Source organism: Oryx dammah, unplaced genomic scaffold (genome assembly GCF_014754425.2).
Source record: "Oryx dammah isolate SB20612 unplaced genomic scaffold, SCBI_Odam_1.1 HiC_scaffold_9, whole genome shotgun sequence".
NCBI lineage: Eukaryota > Metazoa > Chordata > Mammalia > Artiodactyla > Bovidae > Oryx > Oryx dammah.
In genome coordinates, this window is record NW_024070193.1 from 8,160,608 (window position 1) to 8,178,643 (window position 18,036).

Consider the following 18,036-nt stretch of genomic DNA (forward strand, 5'->3'; position numbering starts at 1 on the left):
CACCATTGTGATTATCTGGGTTGTGAAGATCTTTTTTGTACAGTTCTTCTGTGTATTCTTGCCACTTCTTCTTAATATCTTCTGCTTCTGTTAGGTCCATACCATTTCTGTCCTTTATCGAGCCCATCTTTGCATGAAATGTTCCCTTGGTATCTCTAATTTTCTTGAAGAGATCTCTAGTCTTTCCCATTCTATTATTTTCCTCTATTTCTTTGCATTGATCGCTGAAGAAGGCTTTCTTATCTCTTCTTGCTATTCTTTGGAACGCTGTATTCAGATGCTTATATCTTTCCTTTTCTCCTTTGCTTTTCGCTTCTCTTCTTTTCACAGCTATTTATAAGGCCTCCCCAGACAGCCATTTTGCTTTTTTGCATTTCTTTTCCATTGGGATGGTCTTGATCCCTGTCTCCTGTACAGTGTCACAAACCTCATTCCATAGTTCATCAGGCACTCTATCAGACCTAGGCCCTTAAATCTATTTCTCACTTCCACTGTATAATCATAAGGAATTTGATTTAGGTCATACCTGAATGGTCTAGCAGTTTTCCCTACTTTCTTCAATTTAAGTCTGAATTTGGTAATAAGAAGTTCATGATCTGAGCCACAGTCAGCTCCTGGTCTTGTTTTTGCTGACTGTATAGAGCTTCTCCATCTTTGGCTGCAAAGAATATAATCAGTCTGATTTTGGTGTTGACCATCTGGTGATGTCCATGTGTAGAGTCTTCTCTTGTGTTTTTGGAAGAGGGTGTTTGCTATGACCAGTGCATTTTCTTGGCAAAACTCTATTAGCCGTTGCCCTGCTTCATTTCGTATTCCAAGGCCAAATTTGCCTGTTACTCCAGGTGTTTCTTGACTTCCTACTTTTGCATTCCAGTCCCCTGTAATGAAAAGGACATCTTCTTTGGGTGTTAGTTCTAAAAGGTCTTGTAGGTCTTCATAGGACCATTCAACTTCAGCTTCTTCAGCGTTACTGGTTGTGATATTGAATGGTTTTCCTTGGAAAGGAACAGAGATCATTCTATCGTTTTTGAGATTGCATCCAAGTACTGCATTTCGGACTCTTTTGTTGACCATGATGGCTGCTCCATTTCTTCTAAGGGATTCCTGCCCACAATAGTAGATATAATGGTCATCTGAGTTAAATTCACCTATTCCAGTCCATTTTAGTTCGCTGATTGGCTAGAATGTCGACGTTCACTCTTGCCATCTTTTGTTTGACCACTTCCAATTTGCCTTGATTCATTGACATTCCAGGTTCCTATGCAATATTGCTCTTTACAGCACAGGACCTTGTTTCTATCACCAGTCACATCCACAGCTGGGTATTGTTTTTGCTTTGGCTCCATCCCTTCATTCTTTCTGGAGTTATTTCTCCACTGATCTCCAGTAGCATATTGGGCACCTACTGACCTGGGGAGTTCCTCTTTCAGTATCCTATCATTTTGCCTTTCGACGGGCAGCGGCCCAAGGCCAGGGGCGGCGGCCGAGAGGAGCAACCCCAGACATCCAAGGAGCGGTGGCTGCGCGGGCGCAGGAGCACCTAGAGGAGCTATCCCACGTTGAAGGTCAGGAGGGGCGGCAGTGAGGAGATACCCTTCATCCAAGGTAAGGAGCAGCGGCTGCTCTTTGCTGGAGCATCTGTGAAGAGATACCCCACGCCCAAGGGAGGAGAAACCCAGGTAAGATGGTAGGTGTTGCAAGAGGGCATCAGAGGGCAAACACAGTGAAACCATACTCACAGAAAACTAGTCAATCTAATCACACTAGGACCACAGCCTTGTCTAACTCAATGAAACTAAGCCATGCTCGCGGGGCAACTCAACATGGGCAGGTCATGGTGGGGAGGTCTGACAGAATGTGGTCCACTGGAGAAGGGAATGGGAAACCACTTCAGTATTCTTGCCTTGAGAACCCCATGAACAGTATTAAAACCAGTAGACTGTGTTAAGTAATGTATGTATAATGTAATATTTAGAGTAAATACCCCCAAAAAAATCTGTGCAAGAGATACACTCAAAACATTATAGAACACTTCCCAAGTGGTTCAGTGGTTAAGAGTCCGCCTGCCAGTGCAGCAAACGTGGGTTCAACTGCTGGTCCAGGAAGATTCCACATGCACAGAGCACTTAGCCCATGCACCACAACTACTGAGCATGCGCTGTAGAACCTGCGAGCCACAACAGTATACTCGATCCATGTCTCACACCATAAACAAGAATTAACTCTAGAGGAGTCGTAGGCCTAAATGTCAGGCCTCGCATTATAAACCTTTGAAAAACAGGAGCGACCTTTTGTGACCTTGACCTAGGCAATAAAAGCTCAGTCCATAAAACAACAAATTGATAAAATGGACTTTACCAGAATTAAAAATTCCTGCTTCTTAAAAGACAGTGTTAGGAAAATGCAAATACAAAGCACAACCTAGGAGAAATATCTTTGCATATATCTAAGACCTTGAATCCAGAATATGCAAAGAATTGTCAAAAATCACCAATAAGAAAACAGCACAATTTTTTAAATGAGTAAGAGTTCCGAACAGGCACTTCATCAAAGAAGATATGCAGATGGCAAAGAAGAACATGAAAAGTGCTCAACATCATTAGTCATTGAAAGTGAAGGTTGCTCAGTTGTGTCTTGACTCTTTGCGACCCCATGTACTATATAGTCCATGGAATTCTCCAAGCCAGAATACTGGAGTGGGTAGTCTTTTCCTTCGGCAGGGGATCTTCCCAACCCAGAGATCGAACCCAGGTCTCCCACATTGCAGGTGTATTCTTTACCAGCTGAGCCACCAGGGAAGCCCAAGAATACTGGAGTGGGTAGCCTATCCGTTCTCTAGTGGATCTTCCCAACGCAGGAATTGAGCTGCAGTCTCGCACTGTATGTGTATTCTTTACCCAGCTGAGCTATCAGGGAAGACATTGAGGAAATGCAAATTTAAAATGGAACAAGATGTCACTACACACCTATCAGAACAGCTAAAGTCAAAAAGGTTGACCATTTTCAATATGGGCAAAGATGCATTTTACTTTCTTCTTGCTGGTGGGAGGTTCAAGATGGAATAATTTGTCTTTTGTTTTGGAGGTGACATCCCCGACTACTGAACTCCTAAAATTTTTTACTGATGTGGTGGCCCCCAATTCTTCATAAGATTTATCTTCCAGTCGTTGTAGCACATAATGAAGACTCCTCCATGCTAGCCATTTATTGCTTATTTGGTTCATTAATATGATGTCATCTACATAGTGGACCAATGTGATATTCTGAAGAATGTCCATATTGTTTGGATTTCTCCATTTTATAGTTTGACCACAGTCAAAGAGTTAAGGTAGCTTTGGGAAAAATTGTAAATGTACACCATTGTCCATTTCAAATGAACGTGAACTGTTTTTGAGATTAGAGATTGTCCAGTGTTTACAGACTCTTTTAACCCTATTGTAATATGCAGAGCATCTGTTCATTTGGTTCAGACTACTTAACCCTAGCATATGACTGAACATAATTCAGTATAGCCAAGTACCCCATATGGTAGAGAGAGGTTTTTTTGTCATTTTGTCCCTGCTGCTGCTGCTGCTACTGCTGCTAAGTCACTTCATACGTGTCTGACTCTGTGCGACCCCATAGACGGCAGCCCACCCAGCTCTCCCGTCCCTGGGATTCTCCAGGCAAGAATACTGGAGTGGGTTGCCATTTCCTTCTCCAATGCATGAAAGTGAAAAGTGAAAGTGAAGTCACTCAGTCATGTCCGATTCCTAGCGATCCCGTGGACTGCAGCCTACCAGGCTCCTCCATCCATGAGATCTTCCCGGCAAGAGTACTGGAGTGGGTTGCCATTGCCTTCTCCGTCCAGTTGCCAACTCAGCCTAATACAGTCTAATTTCTGCCTCACCAGACAGCATTCACGACTCAGAGAGGAAACTCATGCAGTAATTTTCCATGCTTTTTTAAGATTGAGAAATGGTTTGTGTCTAGAGAACTGATGCTCAGATCTTACTGAAAAGGCTCATTTGTATTGAGTTACACAAATGATGCCCTTTGCTACTGTTTCATCTAACCCAAGGACCTAAGGAAGTTGAAATTAATCCCAAGCCTGGAGTAAATAAATTAGTAATCTCTTCTTTCCTCTATGAACATCCTTTATTTTTATTTTTTGGTTTACCAGTTATGATGGCACTAGAGAACTTTTTCAAAAACGTGCTCTTTCAACAGCAATTTCTTGACTCCTCTCTATCTGCCAAAACCTGTGGGTAGAAACAGAGGATACAGAGATAAATTAATCTCTGGCTTTGGGAAGCTCTCAGAGTAACTGGGAAAACACTTCAAACAGTTCAGGGACAGTACTGTGTTGAAAATACTGTAAAGATGGAACCAGAGTGCTTTGGGAAAAGGAAGTAACTCTTTATGTCTAGAGGAGTTTAGAAAGGACATGATACATAAGCTGAGCACTGATTAATAATCATCTGACAGAAAACAGGGCAGATGAGAGCAATCTAGGCAGTGAACGTTAGCCCCATTAGTGAGTTTCTTAGTAACTTTGGGTTATACTTAAAGCCAAGTATGGATCATACTTGAAGAAGGGTTTGCTTTGCTACAAAGAACCAAAGCAGTGGTTAGACAGCTTTATATGCTAGGTTATGGGAATCTGAGGGCTTCCCTGATGGTAAAGAAGTCTCCTGCAATGCAGGAGGCCTGGCTTGGGCAGATCCGGAGAGGTGAACAGCTACCCCAGTATTCTGGCCTGGAGAATTCCCTGGACTGTATAGTCCACGGGGTCACTAAGAGTTGGACACAACTGAGTGACTTTCACTTTGATGAGAATCTGAATGTCTTTACATGGACTTTCAACAATGGAGCAGCAGCTAGCTAAGGCGAAAGACTACCTGAAATCAGTCTTAAATATTAATACATGCTCATGTGAGAACGTCTGGCTCACCTGCCATGCCTGGCTTCCTAGGGTTTGTACTGTGCTATAGTATCACAGCCATCAGGAATGAGCCTCCTAGTCCCTTGGAATACATTTTCACAGCTTTAAACTTTTTAGTCCTTTACAAATTCATGCAGAATGAGGAATCCAATGGTCATTTATAGTTGGGCTCCTTGGTGGAGTGAGGGCTGTTTTTTTTCTCAAAGGATGCTTAAAGGATAGTTTGGGACATCATGGTTGAATTTTGTCAAAGTTTTTAAAATGTTGGAAACATGACTCATACAAAATGAATATGTGTCAAAGATTTATTATAATAACTTATTAATAAAGGAGCCAGTTAGTTAAAGCTGGTTATAAGAGCATGTTGAAGAATTGGGTATTCATAGAGATTTGTAAAAGAAGACTAAGAGTAAAAGAGAAATGTTAGAATTAAAATGTTAGATTTGATATAAAAGAGGAGAGCATTCAAACTGTACCCTTTGGGGTTATTTTTTCTATTGGATAATATCAAGCATATAATTTGAGATTCTAAGCTCATAATTGATAGTAATAACAATGCTTTATTCCCTTAGGCTATGTAATGAAATAACTCTTGGACAAGACCACCAGCCCTCTTAGTTCCCAGTAATGCACTGAAAGTACATGCCACCTACCTTCTTGCCTTTTTTCCAAGCAATTTTTCTTAACAACATTTCATGTTTCTAAAGCCAGGCATTTGTCTTATCCCACCCCACCTCTGTCTGTCCCAGCATGCCTTTGTAAGCCTAACTGCCCTCTACACCTTACTCTCTACGCATACCACTGTCTTCTACTTTAGAGCTATTGCCCACCCTGTCCCATCAGCCAAAGACCCTGAGGTTCATTGCCAGAGGTCAAAGAACAACTTCTCCTTCAAGGGCAAATGCAGTTGGAAAAAAAAAAAGAAAAACAAATGCAGTTGGCACCCTCTTCTCAGAATCAGTGCCGTAATGAATCCCACTTGACACTCTTCCAAATTACTTAGTACCAGTTTATCTTGGCTAGTCTGAAAAAAAAATGGTTTCTTGGGATTTCACTATTTTATTTGCTTGGAACATCTCTAGAGACAGCCTGATGTAAAACTAAGTCTTCAGCTATTAATGCATTTGCTCTTGTTTAATTGGATTTGATGGCTTGGGCACACCTGCACAAAAGCTTTCAAGTGAAATGTGCATTTTGTTGTGTGGACCTAATTTAAAACTGGCCCTAGGGGATATTTTGTACAATTGGTGGGAAATTTGTGATATCATGTTGAGTCTTAAAGTGACTAAATTCAGCTTTGACTGAATTTTTTATGCAAAAAAATAAATTAAAAAAACCTTGGAAATTGGACCACAAAAAGAAGGCTGAAAGGTCATTAATTCTGACAGTTGATCATGGGACAAACTGCATATCCAAATGCAAAAGAATGAATTTGTTATTATACTAAGTGAAGTAAGCCAGTTAAAGACAAATATCATATATATGTTTTATCTGAAAAACATGATACAAATAAACTTATTTACAAAACAGCAATAGACTCACAGACATAGCAAACAAGCTTACCAAAGGAGAGAGAGGGGTGAGGGACAAATTAGGAGTTTCAAATTAAAATATACAAACTGTTGTACTATATGTAAAATAGATAACCAATAAGGACTTACTGTATAGCACAGGGAACTATACTCAATACCTTGTAATAACCTACAATGGAAGAGACTGTAAAAATATATATATAAAACTGAATCGATTTGCAGTATATCTAAGTAATACAATATTATAAATCAAGTATATTTCAATGAAAAAAATTTAATGCAAAAAAGAAAGTGAATTTCAACTACTACCTCACACAAGTAGCTCAAAATAGACCAAACACCTAAATAAAACTGTAAAACTCTTAGATGAAAACATAGGCGTAAGTCTTTTTGACCACAAATTTGTCAGTGTTTTATTAAATTTGATACCAAGTGTTTTGTGTATTCTTCCCATCTCAGATGGAGTTCATTTCCTTCTTGTGCTGAATCTACTTGTGTCTAATCCATGGACTGTTTTCTCAACCCATCCTCTGATTTAACCTTGTTCATGGGAAAGCCCAGAGGACACTCCTTTTATCAAAGCAGTCAAGAACGCACAGGTGAGAGAGGTACTAGCATCAAGCAAAAACAATGATGACTGGTCTTTGGAGTCTGGGGCTAACAGTGGAGATGCTCTTAGACAACCAGCCTTCCTCATAGGATGCAAAAATATCAATAATAGAGGCCAAGTGATATAGCATGTAACTCTTAAGAAGCAAAGTGGGCACAATTATCTTAATTACATGAAAGCTCTAGAATGGGTTAATAGAAATGGTGTATAGTCATTATCTTACTTTATTTTCCCAACAGTCCAGTGAGGCAAATATTCAATCCCATTTTCTAGAGAATCTGCATGCAAGTCAAGGCTGAGAAGGACTGACACCTTTGCCAAAGATCCACAGAAAGAGGCAGACCTGGCCTCAACTCCAGGGCCACCTACCACCCAAGTCCAAGTATTAGCGTCAGACCACACTGCTTATGAAAGAAGTATGAGAGACACTTGCAACCCCGCCAGTGGCTGATAGATCTCTGGGAGACAGAAACAGCATGAACTTATTCAGAGGAGGAACAGAAATAATGTGTGTTGGAACTTGATTTTATGGAATTTTCATGAGAACTGAGAAGTTAGCACTGAACTGCTTAGATCTACTGCGTGAAGCTGATGAATTGAACAGCACAAAGGGTGCTGTGGTACATCACCCAGATTCCCCTCTGGACTTACTAGGCACTTAGCTCACTAGCAGCCCGTGGGTTCTAATCACAGGACATAGAGCTTCTGAAATTCCATACCGTGCTCCATGCTTGACCTCGTCACAGCAGTGGTGCGCCTTTAAAATTGTGGAGGATCATCCTCCTATCCTTGAACACTGCAAACTCACTTGCTCCCTTTACTTTCTCAGAGAATCATGGGTCAACTACTGCAAAAATTTCCTTTATCTTTACCCTGGCATCTGCTTTCTTCCCTTTAGGAAGCTCTCCTGCTCTTAGACTGAAAACCTGGCTGCTCTGTGTCTAGACGGTAGAAGTTCTGGAGATGAACAGTGCTGATGGTTGCACAACATTGTGAAGGGACTTAATGCCACTGAACAGTGCGCCGAAATACAGCACATGTCATCAGTGTGTTTTCTTCATAACCTTGGAACTGACTGCTACTTTCGTTCCTTTAAGAGATAGAAAATGTTAGCTATATAACCCAGATGTTAACAACTTTCTTCTTTGCCATTAAATCAGAATTACTTACTGCCAGAAGACATCCAAGTTTATTTTTTTACACGAAACAAAAATGTTAATGCTTACTTCAAGGAACATGACAGTAACCGCTAGGAAATAAATCTTATGAGATTTTTAAAATCCATCAGGTTTAGTTTAAAGTGATATAGATCTAATATAATTAAGTTGTCCATTCTATAATTATTAAAAACAAAATAATATATTAATATACTATTTCTTAGGACTTTCTTGGTGGTCCAGTGGTTAAGACTCTGTGCTGCCAATGCAGGGGACCCAGGTTTCATCCCTGGGCGGGGAATAGATCCCACATGCCACAGCTAAGAGTTCTAAGATGCTGCATGCCACAGTGAACACCACAGGTTCTTCGTGCCCCAGCCAAGAGCCTGGTACAGCCAAATAAGTAAAGGGGCGAAATATTTTAAATATAGAAATATATTGTTTCTTACCTAATTTCTAATACAATGTAATGTATAGCTAAAATTATAAATCACTTATGAAGCAAAGAGTATGATAAATGCATGGTTTCCCTGGGTAGAATGTACATATGGATGTGATGCAAATTCTGGCATTTAGCTTTTAAAAAAATAAAAAATCAAGTATGAAAATAGTAAATAACTCGATTATTTTCATTATAAGAAATCTTTTCCTATTTAATGAAGCAAAAAAGTATTTATTACTAAAAACTGATTAAACTAGCAGGTAATTTCTTTCCTTTTTTCCCCCCAGGCCAAAAAACAAACCAAAAAACCCCCTCAGTTTTTAAAACAACAAAGATTTACCATAATAACAAACATTTCATGATATGATTTGATAAAAATTTTAACTGCTTAGTCAAGTAATGCACAACAAATCTAAAATAAATCACTTAAAAGTTTTATCTGGGAGTTTTATCCAGTGTATCTGAAGAGACTTAGTAGTCCCATTAAAACATTCCAGGTATATTTAAAAGAATCACTGTCAATAGTTGATGCTTTTTTTCTTTCAGGAATGATCATTTAACGACCTTCTTATATTACATAAATAAAGATATTTTTGGCATTCAAGACAGAATTTCTTATGTTTTTTTAAATTGAAGTATAGTTGATTTACAATATCATGTTAATTTCAAGTGTATAACACAGTGATTCAGTTATACACACACACACACACAGACACGTATACACATATATTCCTTTTCAGATTCTTTTCCCTTATAGTACTGTGTGTATGTCATTCCCAGTCTCCCATTTTATCCTTCCTCCATCCCCTTTGGTAACCATAAGTTTTTTCCTAGGTCTGTGAGTCTATTTTGTAAATATGTTCATTTGTATCATATTTTAGTTTTCATGTATAAGTGATATCATATGATATTTGTCTTTCTCTTTCTGACTTAGTATGATAATCTCTAGGTCCATCAACGTTGCTGCAAATGGCAGTATTTCATTCCTTTTATGACTTATGCTCATGCTTTTTTTGGTCTGCTCACAAGTGATTATCTAACAAGAGCTAGGCATTCTTGGGCAATAGGGGATAGAGGAGACAAAATTATTTAATAAAAGTTACCAATATTCCCACTGCCTCACTCTATCATTTATCTGAATTCAGAACTTGGGGCAGAGTACCCTGTTCTTAATTTAACTTTACTCTTAATAGAAATGAGCCCAAGACAGAGAGAGAGACAGGAAACCCCCTCCAAGAGTAGAGAAGGGTAAGGTGTTGCCTTTTTCTTATAAAGGGACAAAGGGCTGTTGGTAATCCAGACCTAGATCAGACCAATGTTAGAAAATTTATGGGCAATGAGGACCTGGAAACATGTATCAAAGCCGTAGGAAGGCCTTCTCATGCGCTCAGGGGAATCAGATCCTGCTTTGCAAGACCACACATCTTAGTCACAGTGGAACTGGTGAAGTGATGTTGCCTCTTCACTCTGCCAAATTCAGAAGGAATTAGAGAAGTCCCTTCATTGGCCAGAAAAGGGAGGGACTATGACTTTTTAATGAGTAATTAATAATACCTTTCTTCTTAATTTGTACATGGTTTTCATGAATACACTGTTTATTTTTATGAACTGTTGTTTTATTATTTATGTCTAGTGCTCACACACACTGGTTTTCATGTTTATTTGACATTAAAATTATTAAGAGAGATCTTTTAATTCTTTTAATAGTTAGCCAAAATTTGATTTTCTCTTTAGAACTGTTTTGTTTGAAGATCTGTAATCACTTTGTGATTTTAAGTTCCTTTATTGAGACTACTCCCAAAACTTTTTAAAAGCTCAATCTACCTAAACTCTTACGCTCGGTAAATGGCTCAAGAGATGCTAATTTATCAACATAACGAAATACCATGCAGTCAACAGCAATGTTGAAGGCAAACAATATGGACTTGCACAATAGCAGCTTTTTAAAAAATTGTTTTGCTTTATGGTTGATTGACAAATTTGTGTTTTATGTGTACAGCATAGTGATTCAGTTATAGTGATACATATATTCATTCTTTTTCAGATTGTTTCCCCATATAAGTTAATACAGAATATTAAGTAGAGATCCTGGTGCTATACAGTAGGTCCTTGTTGGTTATCTATTTTATATATAGTAGTGTGTGTATATTAATCCCAAGCTTAAATAGCATCTTAAATGCAGAAACTAGAACACTGATTAGAATGAGTCAGATTATTTCAGTTCAGAGTTGAATTGGAAAAATTTAACATATTAAGTTGGGAGAAACATGAGGAATTTTTCCCTTAAGTCGTTTTCTTCAATGTGGTTAAAATATGTGTTACACAATAAAAATATGCAGTGTATGTCAAGAGCAGTGATCATTGTTAACGAGTAAACTAAAATATTCCTTGAAAATTGATTAGTAAAGAAAAGGACTTTCAAAGGGCAAAGAGCTTAAGTTATAAAAGGGAGAGTTGGTTATAGAAAACATGTATTCCACAAAAGCCTGCCGAAAAGACCGGAAAAACATCTCTCCTGAGGGTAAATTCAAGAAAGGCCAAGGTAATAGGCTCCCAGAGTAATCAACAGATCTGTAGAATGCAGGTCCAAAGACCTGTTGCTGTTGATAAGCTTGAATATTTTGACATTCCCCCACACACACACACAAAGGGAGAAAACCAGACATGGCAAACGGAAATGTAGTGTATTTAAGCTCCACAACCACATAGCAAATGTGTGTAAATCTCTGCCTCTGTGTTACAGCCTTTGCCCCCTGCTCAAGGATTGTCCTCTTCTTACCCTCCTTCCTGAGATCCTAGGTAAGGAAGCTTGAATGGGGGAGGGGATGGTCCTTCCTTGTTAACCTATGTGTACTACTTGGATTCTGCCCCTGTTCTGGCACCTCACTGGGATGTGCGGGCCAGCGAAGCTGAACTCAAGCTCCACTGCTGGGAGATCTCCTCAGGCCACAGTTACTCTGCAGCTCAGTTGCCTTGTTGGCTCTGATGTCATGTTGAAGTAGCGCCGTGTGGGGTAGAGTGCCACTGTGTCGTGCAGCTGTCTGGTGATGCGCCACTGTGCTGGTAGTGACAGCATGTAAAAGGAATTCCATGTCAGATGGAGTGCCACGTTGGCAGCAGTACCACGTTGGATGTAGCACCATGTTGGCAGTGGAACCAAGTAGAAGGGGGCATGTTGGTGGACCATCAGGGGTTACTGAGTGCTGCACAGGCTTTCTAAGTGGCTGCTCCAGGGAACCCAGGACAAAATGTCTACTCTAGGATTTCTCAGCTCAGTATCAGTTCAGTCGCTCAGTTGTGTCCGACTCTTTGCAACCCCACGAACTGCAGCACGCCAGGCCTTCCTGTCCATCACCAACTCCTGGAGTTCACCCAAATCTATGTCCATCGAGTTGGTGATGCCATCCAACCATCTCATCCTCTGTCATCCCCTTCTCCTCCTGTCCTCAATCTTTCCCAGCGTCAGGGTCTTTTCAAATAAGTCACACTTCAAAACTGTGGGTCCTTAATACATACATTGTCCTTGGAAATTCAACGCTGAGAGAAGTGTAGAACTAGAGCCCCTATCTCTGACATCCTCCTCTCTTCCAAAAAAATCATAAGAAAGTAAAAATCACCCATCATTCCACCCTACATAGGTAGGTACTGATCATATTTGGATAATATTATTTGTGTATATATTTGAGTGAAATGGCACACATTATACATAATGTTTTATAGTATTTTTATTTATAGTATATCTGTGAGTCTCTATAGTGTGGGTAATTTAATTTTTATTAAATATAATTGATTTACAATGTTGTGTTAGTTTCAGGTGTACAGTAAAGTGATTCAGATATGTGTGTGTGTGTGTGCATGCATGCACGTGCACACACAGTCTTGTCTTAACTCTTTGCCACATGGACTGTAGCCCACCAGGCTCCTCTGTCCATGGAGTTTTCAAGGCAAGAATACTGGAGTGGGTTGCCATTTGCTGCTACAGGGGATCTTCCTGACCCAGGGATCAAACCTACAACCCACATCTCTTGCACCTCCTGCATTGGCAGGCACCTGGGAAGCTATATATATATATATATATATATATATATTCTTTTTAGTTTCTTTTTTATTATAGGTTAACATAAGATATTGAGTATAGTCCCCTGTGCTATACAGTAGGCCCTTGTTGTTTATCTGTTTTACATATAGTAGTGTGTATATTTTAATCTCAAACTCCAAATTTATCCCTCCCCAAAGGGTTTCCCCTTTGGTAACCATAAGTTTTTTTTCTATGTCTGTGAGTCTATTTGTAAATTATCTTTATTTTTAATGGCTATATACTCCTCTGTAGTATAAATGTACAACTCCTTTAATCGATCCCCTCTTCATTTTGGGTGCTAACAGTTGTTCGCTCTCATATACAGGGGTGTTTATCCTTGCAGAGAAATCTGTTCACCACCATGATGTTTTCATTAGTGAATTTCCTAGAATTAGAATTTCTAGTTCAAGGGATAAGCTGAAGTGATGCATGCTCATGGTGAAAATTCAAACAACACAGGAGTTTCTATTACTGATAGGTATATACTCTTCCAGCCTTTTTTCTCTGCATGTTCCCACACTATGTGTACATGCGCACACACTACACACGCTCATGAAAGGTAAAACGGTATCCTACTATGCATACTGTTGCAAAGCTTGCTGTTGTATAAAAAGTACAGTAGATCATGAACATCCTCCTGGTGTATACGTTTACCTCATTTTAAGTTGCAAAGATTCCAGAATATAGGTATATTTTGTCAGCCATTCCTGTGTGGACAGACATTTAAGTTGCTTTCAATTTTTCTCTCATAAATTTGGTGGCAGTAAATACTCTTGTTAGTAGAACTTTCACATGTGTAATTCGTAGTATAAATTTCTAGAAGTGGATTTCTAGGTCAAAGGGTGTTAGGAATGTACTGAAGTTCAGTCTCAGTGTTGGTATTCTACCAAAATCTGATTTTTAAGTTTGGCTTTAGCCAAATATCAAAATGCTTACCTCATGATCACTTCGATTTCCTTAACCTTGTCATCAGTGCTCACATGGTAGCCTGGATGTCAACAAAATTACTGCTTTACTGCTTTACTGTGAATATGGTAAGTTACATGACAAAAGGGGATCAAAGATGCAGACAGAATCAAGTTTGCTAATCAGATGATATTAAAATAGCTTATCCTGGATTATGTGGATGGGGACAAGAAGGAAGCTGAAAAGGAGGGTCAGAGGGAGTCAAGACTATGGAAGAATAGTCAGAGAGATGGCTTTGAAGATGGAGTAAAGGGGCCACAAGCCAAGGAGTATAGGCAGCTTCTAGAAACTGGAAAAGGCAAAAAAATGGATTCTTCCCTTCTGTTACATTCATTTTAGCCCCATGTCAGACTTCAAACTATAAAATAGTAAAGTTGTATGTTTTCAAGGTATTAAGTTTGTGGTACTTTGTTACCAGGGCTTCCCTGGTGGCTCCATGATAAAGAATCCGCCTGCCAGTGCAGGAGATACAAGAGATGTGGGTTCAGTCCCTGGGTCGGGAAGATCTGAAGGAGGATATGGCAGCTGGTTCCAGTACTCATGCCTGGAAAACTCCACAGACAGAGGAGCCTGACAGGCTACAGTCCGTGGGGTCACAAAGAGTCAGAAACAACGGACCACACACACACAATTTGTTACAACAGCAATAGAAAACTAATATAGTGATCAAAAGGTTTCTGGGCTAACAGAGCAAATCTGGTTAAGTAAGTAGCATGGAAAATCAATGAAGAAAATATCTGTTGCGTGTCCAACAATGGAACACACATGGTAAAGATTGTGGGCAGTTTTGGAGTCATAAGCATATAGTGTTTGGTCTGTAGCCTTCAGCAGTTTCTTCAGAGTCCCTTTAGTGCACAAGGATGTGTTGGTGAAAGGCAGAGAATGGACGACTTTCATCAGTTTTCTTCAGGCAAAGAATTACTTGACCTGTCAGATTGAGGAACTGTCTTGTCACACATATACAAGTTGCTCAGACAAGAAACTGCAGCTATTAGGTGCAACAGGATAACAAGAAACCTTATCACTATATTTTGATAATACCACCATAGTAGGACTTAATAACAACCAATGGTTGCTTACAACAAAAATAGTTTGCAGGAACCTGATAAAGGGAACTGAAACCAATTTAATTTCCTCTCTTTGGTTTTAAAAAAAATACTGGGACCAGGCATACTTTCCTGTCCTTATACACTGAGAACAGGCAAAAATAACTTGGCTCTTTGCTTCAGTAAATACTTGATCCTAGAAGACTGTGAACAAGCAGAAGGAGCTTACTTGACAAAACTAGCATTTTACTCAATACTTGCTTAAAGGCTATTGCCTCACAGTGCCTATCAATCCAGAATTATTGTTATAAACTCTGCCAAATTTCAGTCAGTTTTCTGCTTTGCAAGATGTTCCTTAGATCTACCCAGTTTGGGTCCTATGTGTGTGTTACTCACTCAGTTCAGTTCCGTTGCTCAGTCGTGTCTGACTGTTTGCGACCCCATGAATCTCAGCACGCCAGGCCTCTCAGTCCATCACCAACTCCTGGAGTTCACCCAAACTCACATCCATCGAGTCTGTGATGCCATCCAGCCATCTCATCCTCTTTCGTCCCCTTCTCCTCCTGCCCCCAATCCCTCCCAGCATCAGAGTCTTTTCCATTATGAGTCAACTCTTCGCATGAGGTGGCCAAAGTATTGGAATTTCAGCTTTAGCATCAGTTCTTCCAAAGAACACCCAGGACTGATCTCCTTTAGAATGGACTGGTTGGATCTCCTTGCAGTCCAAGGGACTCTCAAGAGTTTTCTACAACACCACAGTTCAAAAACATCAGTTCTTCGGTGCTCAGCTTTCTTCACAGTCCAACTCTCACATCCATACGTGACCACAGGAAAAACCATAGCCTTGACTAGACGGACCTTAGTCAGCAAAGTAATGTCTCTGCTTTTGAATATGCTATCTAGGTTGGTCATAACTTTCCTTCCAAGGAGTAAGCGTCTTTTAATTTCATGGCTGCAGTCACCATCTGCAGTGATCTTGGAGCCCGAAAAAATAAAGTCTGCCACTGTTTCCACTGTTTCCCCATCTATTTCCCATGAAGTGATGGGACCAGATGCCATGATCTTCGTTTTCTGAATGTTGAGCTTTAAGCCAACTTTTTCACTCTCTTCTTTCACTTTCATCAAGAGGCTTTTTAGTTCCTCTTCGCTTTCTGCCATAAGGGTGGTATCATTTGCATATCTGAGGTTATTGATATTTCTCCCGGCAATCTTGATTCCAGCTTGTGCTTCTTCCAGCCCAGCATTTCTCATGATGTACTCTGCATATAAGTTAAATAAGCAGGGTGACAATATACAGCCTTGACGTACTCCTTTTCCTATTTGGAACCAGTCTGTTGTTCCATGTCCAGTTCTAACTGTTGCTTCCTGACCTGCATACAGGTTTCTCAAGAGGCAGGTCAGGTGGTCTGGTATTCCCATCTCTTTAAGAATTTTCCAGTTTATTGTGATCCACACAGTCAAAGGCTTTGGCATAGTCAATAACGCAGAAATAGATGTTTTTCTGGAACTCTCTTGCTTTTTCCATGATCCAGCGGATGTTGGCAATTTGATCTCTGGTTCCTCTGCCTTTTCTAAAACCAGCTTGAACATCTGGAAGTTCATGGTTCACGTATTGCTGAAGCCTGGCTTGGAGAATTTTGAGGGTTACTATACTAGCATGTGAGATGAGTGCAATTGTGCAGTAGTTTGAGCTTTCTTTGGCATTGCCTTTCTTTGGGATTGGAATGAAAACTGACCTTTTCCAGTCCTGTGGCCACTGCTGAGTTTTCCCAATTTGCTGGCATATTGAGTGCAGCACTTTCACAGCATCATCTTTCAGGATTTGAAATAGCTCAACTGGAATTCCATCACCTCCACTAGCTTTGTTCGTAGTGGTGCTTTCTAAGGCCCACTTGACTTCATATTCCAGGATGTCTGGCTCTAGGTGAGTGATTACACCATCGTGGTTATCTTGGTCATGAAGATGTTTTTTGTACAGTTCTGTGTATTCTTGCCACCTCTTCTTAATATCTTCTGCTTCTGTTAGATCCATACCATTTCTGTCCTTTATTGAGCCCATCTTTGCATGAAATGTTCCCTTGGTATCTCTAATTTTCTTGAAGAGATCTCTAGTCTTTCCCATTCTGTTGTTTTCCTCTATTTCTTTGTGTTGATCGCTAAGGCTTTCTTATCTCTCCTTGCTATTCTTTGGAACGCTGCATTCAGATGCTTATATCTTTCCTTTTCTCCTTTGCTTTTCACTTCTCTTCTTTTCACAGCTATTTATAAGGCCTCCCCAGACAGCCATTTTGCTTTTTTGCATTTCTTTTCCATGGGGATGGTCTTGATCCCTCTCTCCTGTACAATGTCATGAACTTCTGTCTATAGTTCATCAGGCACTCTATCAGATCTAGTCCCTTAAATCTATTTCTCACTTCCACTGTATAATCATAAGGAATTTGATTTAGGTCATACCTGAATGGTCTAGCGGTTTTCCCTACTTTCTTCAATTTAAGTCTGAATTTGGTAATAAGAAGCTCATGATCTGAGCCACAGTCAGCTCCTGGTCTTGTTTTTGCTGACTGTAGAGAGCTTCTCCATCTTTGGCTGCAAAGAATATAATCAGTCTGATTTTGGTGTTGACCATCTGGTGATGTCCATGTGTAGAGTCTTCTCTTGTGTTTTTGGAAGAGGGTGTTTGCTATGACCAGTGCATTTTCTTGGCAAAACTCTATTAGCCGTTGCCCTGCTTCATTTCATATTCCAAGGCCAAATTTGCCTGTTACTCCAGGTGTTTCTTGACTTCCTACTTTTGCATTCCAGTCCCCTGTAATGAAAAGGACATCTTCTTTGGGTGTTAGTTCTAAAAGGTCTTGTAGGTCTTCATAGAACCATTCAACTTCAGCTTCTTCAGCATTACTGGTTGGGGTATAGACTTGTATTACTGTGATATTGAATGGTTTTCCTTGGAAACGAACAGAGATCATTCTGTCATTTTGAGATTGCATCCAGGTACTCCTTGGAAGAAAAGTTATGATCAACTTAGATAGTATATTCAAAAGCAGAGACATTACTTTGCCAACTAAGGTCCATCTAGTCAAGGCTATGGTTTTTCCTGTAGTCATGTATGGATGTGAGAGTTGGACTGTGAAGAAGGCTGAGCGCCGAAGAATTGATGCTTTTGAACTGTGGTGTTGGAGAAAACTCTTGAGAGTCCCTTGGACTGCAAGGAGATCCAACCAGTCCATTCTGAAGGAGATCAACCCTGGGATTTCTTTGGAAGGAATGATACTAAAAGCTGA

At 39.9% G+C, this 18,036-nt stretch overlaps 2 long non-coding RNA genes across 5 annotated transcripts in view; both read left to right on the plus strand.

The window, feature by feature from the left end:
• The first annotated feature begins 1,568 nt into the window (after positions 1-1,568).
• LOC120868187 lies at positions 1,569-8,470 on the plus strand. 4 transcript variants are annotated; one of them, XR_005722174.1, is made up of 5 exons: positions 1,569-1,605; positions 5,497-5,562; positions 6,916-7,055; positions 7,306-7,574; positions 7,965-8,470. It is a non-coding gene; the product is annotated as an uncharacterized LOC120868187 (long non-coding RNA). The 4 variants fall into 4 exon arrangements; XR_005722172.1 differs by lacking the exon at positions 1,569-1,605 and having other exon boundaries at positions 4,752-5,562; positions 7,965-8,469; XR_005722175.1 differs by lacking the exon at positions 1,569-1,605 and having other exon boundaries at positions 4,752-5,562; positions 7,340-7,574; positions 7,965-8,469.
• A 2,942-nt stretch (positions 8,471-11,412) lies between these two features.
• The window catches only part of LOC120868185, a 36,428-nt gene continuing 29,804 nt past the window's right edge, over positions 11,413-18,036 (plus strand). The window contains exon 1 of the long non-coding RNA XR_005722169.1: positions 11,413-11,464. This is a non-coding gene — a long non-coding RNA (uncharacterized LOC120868185). The remainder of the gene's footprint in view (positions 11,465-18,036) is intronic.